This window comes from Ursus arctos, unplaced genomic scaffold (genome assembly GCF_023065955.2).
Source record: "Ursus arctos isolate Adak ecotype North America unplaced genomic scaffold, UrsArc2.0 scaffold_5, whole genome shotgun sequence".
Taxonomy (NCBI): domain Eukaryota; kingdom Metazoa; phylum Chordata; class Mammalia; order Carnivora; family Ursidae; genus Ursus; species Ursus arctos.
In genome coordinates, this window is record NW_026623067.1 from 70514479 (window position 1) to 70528439 (window position 13961).

Consider the following 13961-nt stretch of genomic DNA (forward strand, 5'->3'; position numbering starts at 1 on the left):
GTTTTTCACCTGACAGACCAATAGAAAAGGACACGGTCCCAGAGCTGGATTTTACAGCCCAATCTTTCAGGGTCTACACGATTATTTAAAAAGCTAACAGCCAACTGCTGGGTCTGGTAGGTAAGCTGCCTTGGTGGATAGGTGCGCGTCTTGGCTAGGAAAAGGCCACAAGCTACACGACAAATGGGAGACGAGGGAGAAAAGACATAACCCCCCCTTCAAACTTCCTTTCCCTTTCCATCCCCTTTATTTGCCGGCATGTGAGAATGGTACCGCGGTCTCTTGCAGAAATGCCATCACGAAATGCAAATGCCTGGGCTGTTCTTTGATCTCTCTGTGGAGCTGTACCAAGGGCACCAAGAGTGGTGGAAAGATCAGTGCTCCAATGACATTGTAAAGTGCTCGGCTGAGTAAATCAAAGGTGTAAAGTGTTCATATTGTCGTGCTTTTGAAGCTGTAAGCTGCCACCAGTATGGTAGCCGCTAACCGCCCGTGGCTCTTTAAGTTTAAGCTTATTAGAATTACATAAAATTCAAAATTCAGTTCCCCAGTTACACTGGCCACATTTCAAGTGCTCAATAGCCACAGGCAGCTAGTGGCTACCTTATTTGACTGCGAGATGTTGAACATTGCCATCATTGCAGAAAGTTCTATTGGAATGTGCTGCTCTAGAGTTTTAAATGAATGCTGGTTAAAAAAAAGAAAGAAAGAATCTGCTTTATGATACCAGCCAAATTTTAGGACACTCTTGGCATTTGCATTTCCTGGCACTAGTGTGGAAAGTTTTAAAGTCAGAATTTCCGCATCTTCTTGCTGAAAGAGGTCTTAGGGAACATTTAACACAAGCACCTAATTTTTTACAGGGAAGACAAATGGGGCCCAGAGAAATTAGCAGATGCACCCCGAAATCATGCCATAAATTTATGAAGAAGATAAGGTCACTGGACAGGGTCTATCTACTACACTTTGTGCCAGACCAGGGCACCTTGCCTGGGGTTGGCTAGGCAAATTAACCCTACAGAAAGGTGACCTGAACAGAAGATTTTCCACAGGATTACCCCTTTACATGAGAAAATACTTCTAAGCATTCTTCTAGAAAGAAATTCTAATAAAGAATTAAGGTGTGTAGGAAACACTGTCTTCCAAACTAAAAGTGTTATTATTGGTAGCTTCATAGATTCATATCATGTCTCCTTAAAGAGACTGGTTGGGATAACATTGTCCTTACTTAAAAAAAAATCTTAAGAAATGGGATTATCCTTTTAAAGTAGGAGCTAAAAAGCACTCTTAAGGTCAGGGAGGAAAAGCGTTCTGTAAGGTGAGAATTGTTAGTAAAGCATAATCTCCCTCAAATTCGATGAAGATACTATCAGGTACAAGTTATGGAACCTCCTTTTGCCTCAATTTCCTCATCTGTAAAATGTGGAACATAAAGTGCTACTCTTAAAACTTTGTTATGGTGATTAAATGAGCCACCCAACATAAAGCGCAGGGCTGGGAAATTGGTAAACTGTAGTAAAAGACATTCTTATTCTTCTGCAAAGAATTTCTACTTCTACACCATTAAGTTCCGTATTCACCCATACAGGGACTGACACAGCAGAAAAAGTTGGAGAAGTAGATTGTCAGAGGGGTGCAAATTGGTTCAGGATGAAAACCATTTGTGAGTTTTATTTTTAAGAGGTAGTGATCTCTTCAATCCTAAAATTCCCTGACCGATGGGTATAGGTTGTCTTATTTCCCTTTCATAGGCATGGCATTTCTAGTATACTTCCAGACTTCCATTGTGTTAATTTATTATTTTTTTGTCTTGAGGGATGCTTCTTTATACTTGTTAGCTGCTTGGTTGTTGAAAAGGCACTGGAAACTCCAAGTCCATCCTTTTTCACCCTGGTTGACCTTTGGAATGCTGTTGTCAGCCAAGAAGACATTGATATCTTCAGTCTCCCGCTAGCTTGAATTCTTTAGGGCAGAGCCTGCTCAGATTATCTCCTGATGTCATTCCAAATGTCTGATGGCCATCTATGGCAACGGGGCTGGGCCAAGGCCTGCCGGGAAGGGGGAGCCCATGGAATGCCTAATGGAGCATTCTGTTCAAGAGGGACCTAGATGTTGTTCTCTGTTGGATGCATGATCAACATTACAACTATGTCTAGGGGACTGTTTGCTGCTTCTTGCAAAACAGAAGCATAGACATTTTGTATTTTTGGTTTTAATAAAGTCCCACTTGGGACGTGTGTGATTTCTATTGATTTCAATTTGTGTAAATATGTATTAAAGTAAAAAATGGATTCAGAAATTGTTAACAAACAATTTATATCTGGTATTCCTATTCCTGCTATCTCTCCTCATTAAGAACACCAAAATAAGACAAAGAAATCTAGAAAGGAGAGAATAAAGCCACCACACTTCAAAATGTACCTTGTTTTCTTTATCTCTCTAGTTAATTTTCCAAATGATGGTATTTTACTTAGTTGAGAATTTACAAAATTACTTCTAAATATTTTATTTATAACTTGTAATTATAAACCAAGGAAAATAATACAAATTTTATTTTTTCAGTAAGGCAAGATCATGCATAGATTTATATGTTTCCCCTACATACTAAATTTGAAAACAAGGAGATATGTAATTATATCCATATTCTAATTTACCAGGAAAAGAGAGAATTGATTTTCATTGCTTGGGATGAAGTCTCTCTAAATTTTTTGGAATATGGTGAGAATTAAAAGTAAAATGCCGTAAAACTTTTAAAGTTAAGACAGGCACTAAAACTGGCTTGACTTATCAGTATATACTAGTTCCCTGAGTCAAAGATCCAAACCAAGGAGGTCTGATTTTTTATAGACGATTTTTTAAAACTAAATTTGTAGTTAGATATTTCTATATAAATAATATTCATATTTGTAATATAAGGATATTTGTATTATATGTGAAAAAATAATACTACCTTATTAGAATGAGAGTTAAATAAATTTAAAGTGCGTCATATTTAATGGCCACTCACTATTTGTCTTGTATTAACTGCTTTAATTAATTTAATGGTATTAACTGGTTTATAAAATTTTTTTCTTTTTATCCAAACAACAGCCTTTCAGACAGGAACTACAAGTCTCCTCATTTTACAGATTTTAAAAACTAAAGCTTAAGAGAGGTGACATTTCCTGCCCAGGGTTTCATAGTCCCTGGGTGCCAGACAAAGACATGAAGCTAGGTTTGTTTGTTTCCAGCGATGCTCTTAGCTACGATGCTGTTAGACTTATATAACCTTTGCTCACTTACAGGGATGATGAGATCAGGAGGTGATATAATCGATATTTCTTTCCTGCACCAGAAAATATTTTAGAAATACATGTCTAAATGTGTGTCATCCTCTTCAGGGTAGACAGCCTAGGAAGTTATTTGCTTATTTCAGCAATAATGTCTTTGCATAGGTCTCTATAGAAATCTCCTTAGGAATTTGTTATTCAGTCTTAACAGTTTGATTATGGCAAATCATTATCATTAAGGATGAATTTGTTGGTGAAACTAAATCCAAACCAAGTGAAGTGAACAAGGTGCTTGATGGAAACTATGATATGATTATAAAGCAGCAGATTATTTAACATCTGGCTCATAAATTGACACTAATCCCAGGTACAAAAGGGGAATTTCAAGGGTATTCCTGATGTGAACGTGTAGCCTTTGAGGGGACATTTTGGCAAGTAACATAAAATTTTTAAAAAGTTAGTTTCATTAATTAGAAGTTACATATCATATATGAACACCATGGGAAATACCTTTGCAAGGAATGTACTATAAGGGGCAGGGAAGGGTAAATCAAAGATGCTGGATTAGAATCCAGGCTCAGACTTAATGACCATTTGACATAAATTTTCAAAATGTCCTTGTTAGAAAATAGAGAATGTGGCAGGACCTACACAGGATGATAACTTTCCTGAGAGGAGGACATAAGATTGTCTTTCTGTAGTCACCTAGTGCCTGGCATGTGGAAAATGCTCAGTAAATGTTAGCTAACATTACACGATTTCACTTTCAAGGACTACCCCATGTTCCAGGAAAACATCTCACTCTCTCATTTATCTAACAATATTTTAGAAGTTGTTTCCTTTTCTATCAGCTTTCATGCTTCAAAGAAGTTTTTATTTCATAATAGAGCTTTTTATATTTGAAATAAATATAAAATATTTAGGATAATATGTTGATTAAACCAATGTATATTATAACAAGAAGTCTTACATTCTAGGGTTGTCAGTTTATATTGTCCTTGTCAGTGTTCCATATTCTTTTCATAGAAACATTTTTTTTGTGTGTTCATATTTGATTTTATCAGACTTATGAAAGTAGTTATATATCCATTTGCTCAGAATAAGGCTCCAAGATTTTATTTCTTAGTTATGTCAGACATCTTCTAAATTGCTTATTGATTACATATTCTTACACTGAAATTTAAGGAACCTTCACATAAGTATACAGAATTAGTGGCTTTTTATTAAATCTGAGTTTTTAAGTCTTTTTAAATCAATAGTATCTGTGTGGTATAGGCAAAACCTTACAAGGTTCCTGAAGCTTGTCTTTGTATCACTAGCCTCCCTAGACTCACCTTCAGCTTGTCCTTCTTTCACTCTGGCATGCTCCACTCACCCAGCAGCAATTTTTAAAATCAATAATAGCTCTTTATTGAGTGTCTCTGTCTCCTCACAGCCTTTCACTGGTGTGACCCACAAGGTCCTTTCATTCCTCAGCAGCCTCTTTATGTTCCAGAATTCTCTTGGACTATATTCTATCAGAGGAGCCAGCCACTCCAACAGTTTACTTCATGATGCAGTATCAGTGTGTTACTCCTTTGCATGAACTTCTCTTCAGAAGTTTTCTGAAAGGAGTTCATACTGCAAAGGAGTATCTATGATTACACAACTTCCGTAAATTCCCTGCTCTGTTGATCAGGAGATGCTTCAGAGAGGAGACTTTCAGCGTGTCTCAGGTCCCTCCCACTTGGCCGACGTGTCAGTGAGCCCTGGGTGCCAGTGAGTGGGAAACCTGGCTCTTAGCTGAAGAAGACACTATATTAATTTTGAAGAAGTTGTGATTGGAAGAGAAACTCTCTATCAGCCAAGTATCATGATGGTCCTTGAAAATTTGTCTACTTATTTTTTTTAAATATAGTAACACTTTAGTACCTGTTCCAGTCTCTTTTTCTATTCCTGTCTTACATAGGAGGCACGTAGCTGCTGCATGTCCCTTGTGCCATAGCTACCATATTGTCACTTGGTCTCACCCTGTGTGAACTCCTTTCTGCCTCCAAAAGCCATCAGAGGTGTAATTAGTGATGATTTCTCCAGAAATGTCTTGAAGGGGATATAAGAGCCCTGCGACGAGCATGTGTATTGCTTCCTGGATGAAGGTTAGAATTTGGAAGGGTTGGAGAGAGGTTCAGGGTTGGAGGGAAAAATGCATTCTGCCCTTTATCACCTCTGTGAAATCGCAGATAAAGCATCTTCCTGTGTGCAAATATGGGGCAAGTAAATTAAATATTTCCCAACTTTGTATGGCATTAAACCTGTAAATATGGAGCATCCATATCAAATGCAATGTACTTTATAATATATTCTAAAGTAACTCAGAGATGAAGAAATATGATTCTAAGTAAAAGATTTTGAACTCTACTTTCAAAAGGGTAAATAGGAAACATTCTACAATTTTCTTACGCCTTTTGACCCCTTTAGCAATAGTGAAATAGCTAATCGATAGATTTAATCCTGTCTTTTCAATTTCCTTCCCTTTTTCCTTTTTTCTTCCCTTTCCTTCTTCCTTCATCTTTTCTGCTTCATCTTCTCATTTTCAGTTTTAAATTTTTTATTTTCAGTTATAAAGTCAATACAACTGTAAACACACACACACACACACACACACAACTGGTTATTAGCAGAAGATTTTTTTTTTTCATGCTTTGGAAAGTTACATTTTCTATTTCAGAACCATAAGATATTAATAATTTTCTATTTATTTGAATCACTTCAAAATAAAATACTGCTAACAAGGGAGCTTATTTCTAAACAATTGATGTATGCTACAGATAATATGGTCATAGAAGAGTTTCTATGATTTTTTTTGTTATTAATCACTATAATTACTCTGATTACAACGATGATGAACTCACAGCGAATAAGGCATGTGCTTGTGTTTATCTATTTTCGAAGGATTTATGTTCATCCATCTACACTGTTCCACACATTCTCACCTCACCCTTTTGTAGCTGTGAGATTCTAGTTTGGGTAGCCTATGGCCACAAAATAACACGCAGGAGAGTCAAGCCTGCGGTTTCCCCTACATTATTGCTGGGCCCTAGCCTTCTAAACTTCCTAGGTCAGTGCTGATCAAGTAAGTATTCTAAAACTTGAATGTATATGCATGTACACTTCTAACAAGCACTGTCTGTGCTATTTTTTAGTGACTTTTCTGAAGAGTCCATTAAAGCCATTGTTCATATTTAAAGCTGTTTTATTTAGTGCCTGAAACTCAAGTAGAACTTGAGAATGATTTTTGGCTTATCTCTAGTGTTGGGTGAACCCTACCATTTGCCAATCTACATAAAAATAATTAAAATAAACAAATTATTTAAGTGCACGTATATCTGACAATAAATAAAAATGGACGTATAACTTGTGGAGCTGTATCCATTAGGCTTCCTTTGGTCTCCTAGGAGCTGAGATCGCTGGGTGCTGGTTTTCTTGCCACTGCAGAGCAAGAGAACCGACCCTCTTGCAGAAGGGAAGGCTCTAGTGAGGCCTGAGCAGTGTAACGCAGAGAACAGTTTATCAGAGGGCCTCGGATTCACTCAGATCCTTAGGCCCCACCTCAGATCCCCTGAGCAGCAGCCTCAGGAATCTGCTTTGCAGCTAGCTCCTTGGGTGTTTGTTATGTATATTTTGCTTGCTAGCCACTGCCTTAGGCTAAGGGTGATCCGAAGATCTGCAAAGACTTCTTATTCCTTAACCTTGAGTTGCTCCATTATTCATTCCCACGCTCTCAACTAATCCTGAATTTTATGGAACTTCTAAATTAGTGAACTCCTTTCAAAATAGTAACAATGAGAGGTCAGAATGATATGAATCTTTCCATTGCTTGTCTTGGCTCATACTGTAAACAATCAAAAAAGACATGCCACATATATTCTGCCCATTGTGATTAGTAGACTGATTAAGCAATATGGGGACCCAATTCTCTCAAATTTCTATGTAGTTCTTCAGCTTTACATATCTGAGGGTCAGTGCTTATCTTTTCTTGGATGAACTGTGCTCTTGGATCCCAGTATCTCAGCAAAACCTGTAAAATGGGTTTCGGATCCCGTGACCTCTACCATTAGTGACAACTGAGCTGCGAACACATTCATGCTTCAGTGACTGCCAGCTGCTTGTGAGCCTAGATTCCTGGCAACCAGGACTAGTCCCATTCACAATCACTTGAGAAATGTGGCTTTTCCCTAAAAAGACTTCCAATTAATACAAATATTCCTTATGACCTTGATAATTACCTCTACCTGCCGAACAATCATATAGGGCCTTCACAACACTGTCATCCTGGGCAACAGGGGGATCCATATTTCCAGCCTTTTAACCTCTCTGCGTAGCCAGCTGCTGCTGTTAACCTCTCTTGGATCCAGATATTTTTAACACTTCAGATTAGGGGGTGTTCTGATGAGCCTGTTTCTTGTTCCAACATTTTTCTGACACGAGCAAGCATGTTCTCAAGCTGGCTTACAGTAGCAAGTGTGGTGAATATTTTTTTTTCATTTTTTAAAATGTCCCATTTTATAAAACTAAATACACTAAATGACTATTGTTTCTTGTGTGTGCGAACTCAGCCTTATAAAGTGCACTGAAAAGTTCAAAGCTATGTGTGATAAATGTAATTTTGAAGGTAAGACCTTTCATGTTTTGTTACCAGGGTACCCAAGTAGGAAAAATATGGCTAGCTGGTCAGTAGTGTATTGTAAAGTGATTTTGTTTTCCACACTCATCTCACAGGCTAAAAACTGCTGTTAGTTTTAATTATTTGGAATGCCGCCAATATGGTGGGCTTCTTATAGCAGTAGGGAGGGGGCAAGGGCATGCCATTGGAGACTGGAACCCACCAAAAATGTCCCAAATCCTTTTGGGACTTCACATGAAGCAACAGAAACACCTTTTATTGGATAAACACCTTCTAGAACTGCCTTTCTTGTGATTTACGCACAGCCCAGTAAAGAGTCACATCCCTTCAGTATCCTCCCAGAGGTTACATGACTTGTTTCCAGTCACAAAATTACTGAGCAGTGAAATAGAGATTATGACTCACAGCTGCCTACTTCTGCTCTGGTGCTCTTCGGACAGTACTCTTTAGCTCTAATGAGAAAACGTTTAAGAGCCTTCAAAGGCAGATGAGAGACAAGTCATTCACTTTCACTAACACCTCTTTGAGATGCAGGGAGATGACTGAATTTTTTGCACATTTTGCTTTGACACCCCTGTCTTTCACAATTATTAGAAATGGATGTTATTTACTGATTATTTTGCTTGCAATCGATTTGCATACAGTTATTGCATATTGTTAAGTGGTTTGCTGATTAATAATGTTGATTTGGACTAAATGTAATAGAATAAGCAAATACATTTGTAAATTTAGATATATTGTATAATTTAGTTGCTAAATGGTATCATAGAGCTGTTGGAGATTATTCTAGACCAATTCCTTGCAGGGAAAGTCTGTCCACAATTTCCTCCCATATCCTCCTATATTAATGTTTTAAGCTCCCCCCCTTTTAAAAAATTCATTTGCTTGTTTGGGTTTTAAAGCAAACACTTCTTACAGGCAAATACAGCTCCAAAGCTCAGGGTTAAAATAAATCCTTTTAAATTCAGAACATGGTAGTTATCTCCTAAATGATTTCTTTTCTAGAGGGTCAGAGAAGAATAAAATATTTAGTTTGAATATATTTTCATGACCTTGATTGAATCTGGATGATGTGCAGCATTATCAACAAATTATATTATAGCAATATGAAATATTAATATAATTAATAATTATTTGAATAAATACCAGATACTTATATTAATACAGGATTGTTGAGTCATAGAATTTCTGAGCTGTTAGGAAACACTGCTGATGAGGCCTCTGGGGTCCAGAGAGGTTTTGTAATCACACACACACACACACACACACACACACACACACACGATGCTAGTTAGTTGTTGATTTGGTTATGTGAACTGTTTAGTATATTCTGTACTTAGGTAATGTATGTGTGCTTATGCTTTGGTATATTTGGTATTTTTAATTATTTTCTAATATTTCAAAAATTTTTTTCAACCTGAACTTTTCATTTATGCATTTATCTTCTAAACATATATATTGCCATTGATTATTTTTTCTTTCTGCTGTTTCATATACACCATAAATATTTTGAGTTTGGAAATCAGGTTAAATAATAAAGAGAATCTAAAAAAGAGTTTATACCATAGATATTTTAATGTGTTTATGTTCTTTTTTTTTTAAAGCTACATTTTAATATGCTTTGATAAAACTGCATTTCTCTAATAAGGTATTAAGTTTGGTGGCTGCAAACAGTTCCCCAATGGAATGTCACTCACATTAATTTTCCATGTGCTCTCTTTTACTTATAGTTTCATTGTCCACATGTTTAAAGTCTAATAGAAAAATATATCACTGGATGTGAAGTTGGGGGACAGATCCAAGTCTACATCTACATCCTCACATTGGTGACCTTGGGTAAATTTTATTTTTGTGCTTCCATTTCATTCCTTTTTTAAAAAATGAGTAGTTGAAAACATCAAAGACTCTTTCCCACAATTCAAACACTCCATGAGCTCAAAAGAAGATTTGATTGAAAGAAATGTGTGGGCATCATTACCTGGCTGCCCAGTATTTTCATGGTCACACACTTGTTACATACATCTGAAGTTCCTTTAAGGAAATTAACTCTTTGTAGGTGTGAGATATGGGCATCAAGAGAAATGGGATAAGTAGAAAAGGAAGGGGAAATAAGTTAATGACAAAGGAGGGAGGGTGGGTGGTGGAAATGATTCCCTTTTTACTTCTTTATATCTATAGTCTAGTTATTCCTACTTGAAAACCTTACTGGCACCAGGTATTATCAACAGGGATGAGTAATATGTAATTTTTATCTTTACAGGGTTACATTTGGCCCACAGACAGTTGACAGCTGTCAGTCAGGTGGCTGGTCAATGAGGAGATACATTTAAAGCTGCCAAAGTATTTTTGTTTCTTTAAATACTTACAAGTAAACCGTTTTAGCTGGAAGGTTCATTGTCCTGAAATTAAATAGATTGATATTCACAATATAATTTATTGAAATTAGTTGCTGAGAGAATCAAGATTTCCCCTGTGCATCTAAGGGTAAACAAAATGTTTTTCAAATGCCTTTCTGAAAGAGGAGAATAATTAATTTTTATTCACTATAAATAAGCCATTCTTAAGATATGAAGCTATATTGCAAACAATGCTTACAATTTAAAAATATGTTTTCAAATTAAACTTTCAGGACACACGAGTCATTGTAATGTTGTCATAATTTCTGACTAAAACTTATTAAAAGAAGTCATTTCCATACTTTGAGGGAGTTGGCATAGGTATTTTTGTGACACAAAAGTTGAAGGCTTACCAGAAAGTACAAACACGTAGCTGCAAGTTGTACTAGGAATTAAAGCTTTTTTCCATAATTACAAGAAAAAACCATGAAATTTTAAATTAAGCTCACCTTTCAGGGAATGGTTAAAATGACAAATTTTGGTTATTTAGAAATATTTGGGCTATACCTAACATTGTCTCTAATAGGTTCAGTCACCCTTAAATAATTCATAAGAGTCATAAAAAATAGTTTGGAAGAAGTTTTGTATGGCTTATATTGAGTGTTAATGACAAACAGTATAATAATTACAGCCAGTAGTAATGCAGATAAAGACTTCACAAATGTAATCCTAAAGTTGACTTAAGAGTGTTCATTCAGTTTTGCAGTACTGATTTCTAAAAGTAAGTACTCCGATTCGTTAGGAATATAATATTTAACAGACCAGATAAATAACAAAATTATCAAGGGCGTGCAGTACATAATCATTCTTTAAGAGACTAATGAAGTTATCTAAAAAATGCAGTGACCATGGTTACTTAGATGCCAGAAACAATATGATGAAGATGACAGAATATCACACAAAAATAGCAGTTTGAAACCATAATATATTCCTTTAAAAAAAATAGAATATACTTTAATTTTCTGAACCATATGTAATAATTTATAATGCAAATCAGATTTGGGTTTTAATTATGTTTTAAAAATATTAGATGTTTTTGGTTGGCTGAGTCATTTCTGATAATTTTTTAAACCATAGATAGTTCATAATTTTAAACAGCAATTAAGTCAGTCTTAAAGAGTATGATACATATAAATTTGAGGCTTATCCATATCATCATTGATTTGATAAGTGTTTTAGATGTAGTGGTCATTAAAAAAGTCAGATCTTATTATTTTCCAACTATACAACTATATGTTAAGCATGTAGATTGAAAATTATTTATGAGATCATCAGAAAAAAACAATTACCTCATGATATTAGTAATTTATATTGTTAGGAGCCTTTCTCTTCTTAAGCACCAATTGTACCCCCCACAGCCCAGAAAATTGATTTTATGGCTAATAATTTATAGCATTCTTGATTGGTGTATGCTGTGTGTCTTTTACATTCATTAGCCCATGTTGCTTGTGAATATGGAATTTGGTTGTTAAAATGGTTTCATATGTTTACTATGTATAGTCTTTAGCTTTGAGCTCCTTACTTGCTTAAATAAATGTTTTCAATTTGTATAATACAACAATTTGTAGAGAAATGCTGTGAAGCGTAGTTAAAAGAATGAGTCCTTGAAATAGCATCACTTTTTAAAAATATATCCTGACATGTGGTCTTATTTTTCCATGTTTTGTATTAATTAAAATCCTATTCTATTCTGAAAAAAAATTTTTGCCTAAACTTTTGAATTCACAAAATAAAAATACCAAATATATAAATGTACTAATTTTGGAAATCAGTGACGTAAAAACATGCTTTAGTACTGTCTTGGTTGTTTATTCCAAAGATTTTTCTCCAAAGAAACTCTTTGTAAGGTAATGAGAAAGTGTTGCTACTTTTAATTATTAAATATTCTGTGCAATACATGTTTTTAAAAATGTATTATAAATAAAACTGATTTCATATTCTCTCTAATCATATTCCTGTCACATGAACACATAAAAAATAGTAGTGCATGAAATGTTTGATAAGAGCACGTACCATTTCACATTTTTATATGATTTATTAAAAACCCATTTTATTCAGAATAGATTACGACAGAATTAGATAACAAAAAGAGAGGAAATGATATTTGTGTGTTTATTTTAATAGTCTAATATCATATATGTAATTAATTCTTCATCTTTCAGATATTGGAGTTAGTAATGAAAGAGACCAACATTCAAAATATAAAAGTCTTTCCTATAAAACTCTTTTTTTAAATGTAAAAAATTGTCAAATGGTAACAGCTCCACTTTCTACACCAGGCAAACCTACTGTTGAGTTAGTTGGCTCTGATTCCAATGGTCTCATCAGCTTTCTGAATGTAGGTTCCTCAGCAGTGCCTCTTCCAAGATAACAAAATCAACTTTTAAAGATTAAAAAATATATTTTGGCAATTGAAACTCACCAGTGCCTTTCTGCTTCTCCAGGAAGTTGTACCCTTCAGCACCTGCTGAGGGCTTTGTTGTCCAAACCCTGACAGGTAAAAAAATTCCTGTAGAATAAAGCCAGACCAGCTGGCTTTGAAGAGAAACCCCCCAGTTTGGGCTGCGTTTGTCTCTTCTCCTTTTCTATGAAGACCCAGGCTTTCCCCCCTTGATCGTCAAGCCGTAAGATGCGTGATCCCTGTGCACAAGTGTCTGGCAGGCCGAGGTGCACCTGTTCCTGTCACTCTGGGGTAAATTTAGCTGTAAAGGTATCACTGACAACCAGACCTTTGTCAGTGCTGGCAAAAGAACACAGAATTGCTTCCCTCCCCTCCCCCTGCCAAGCCCCTATGCTGCTAGTTCAAATGGAAAATATCAAATTGGAAGTCTATCCAAAAATCATTCCTAAAAAATGAGATTGCTTTCATATGGTAAAAAAGTAAGTTTCCTCATTTCACGCAGACTTTAAAATTACATTTCCAAGAATAATCTTGGAACAAGACAAGTTTTTGTTCAATTAATTGTGGCTGGAAACTTTTTAATGGAAACATAGCACACACTTACTTCATTTCAGATTATTAAATTGTGTGAAGCGTTAAAGTTAGTTGCCATTCTTTGCTGTAGCTCATTTGTTCTTTTCGATCCAGAGAAATATTAGAAGGTTAAAACTTATCACATAGGAGGGATTAATCATGCTACCAAAATTAGACAGCATGTAGTTCTGAGAACCGAATGTCAAAATTGTGTGCTCGTAGCCCTTAAACTACTGAGAATCTAGGACCCCACTACTACATTTAAAAGACAGTTCATGTCTGCGGAAACCCTGGATGTTTAGGAGCTGGTAAAGCTAGAGTTCTCTTACTCTTTGATTAAGGTAAGGATGTTTATCCCTTATGTGAATTTTTTTTAGATTAATTTTTTTTATTGACAGTTTGAGAACAATTCCTCTTGAGGGAAAATAGAGAGGCAGGCAATGTTCATTGATATATCTGACATAAATACGGTAGTTAAGATATATAAAGTTGCCCAAGGAGTAATGTGCTTAGCCAAAGCATTCTGAGCTTCTGCTTTAATAATTATGATTTCTTAAGTGGTATTAGAAAGAGTTGTGCAAAGTACCTGTTCTACCATATTACTGCTGTTTACAAGGTTTGGGTATGATGAGAAAAAGAAATCTGGGTCAAAATAAGAA

The 13961-nt window shown here is 35.5% G+C and overlaps 1 protein-coding gene and 1 long non-coding RNA gene across 35 annotated transcripts in view; one reads left to right on the forward strand and one right to left on the reverse strand.

Annotated features, from left to right (window-relative positions):
- Window positions 1–13009, reverse strand: part of MEF2C (myocyte enhancer factor 2C) — a 169565-nt gene extending 156556 nt beyond the window's left edge. For 18 of the 26 annotated variants that reach the window (XM_048221182.2, XM_048221165.2, XM_044384029.3 and 15 more), the window contains exon 1: window positions 12751–12975. The gene's annotated coding sequence lies outside the window, so the exon portion shown is untranslated. Of the gene's footprint in view, window positions 1–12750 lie in introns of all 26 variants that reach the window. The other 8 variants (XM_048221154.2, XM_044384035.3, XM_048221155.2 and 5 more) reach the window with 6 other exon arrangements.
- A 422-nt stretch (window positions 13010–13431) lies between these two features.
- LOC113255120 (uncharacterized) overlaps window positions 13432–13961 on the forward strand; it is a 132321-nt gene continuing 131791 nt past the window's right edge. For 2 of the 9 annotated variants that reach the window (XR_007190506.2, XR_008957594.1), the window contains exon 1: window positions 13441–13643. This is a non-coding gene — a long non-coding RNA (uncharacterized LOC113255120). Of the gene's footprint in view, window positions 13644–13961 lie in introns of all 9 variants that reach the window. The other 7 variants (XR_007190508.2, XR_007190507.2, XR_008957593.1 and 4 more) reach the window with 6 other exon arrangements.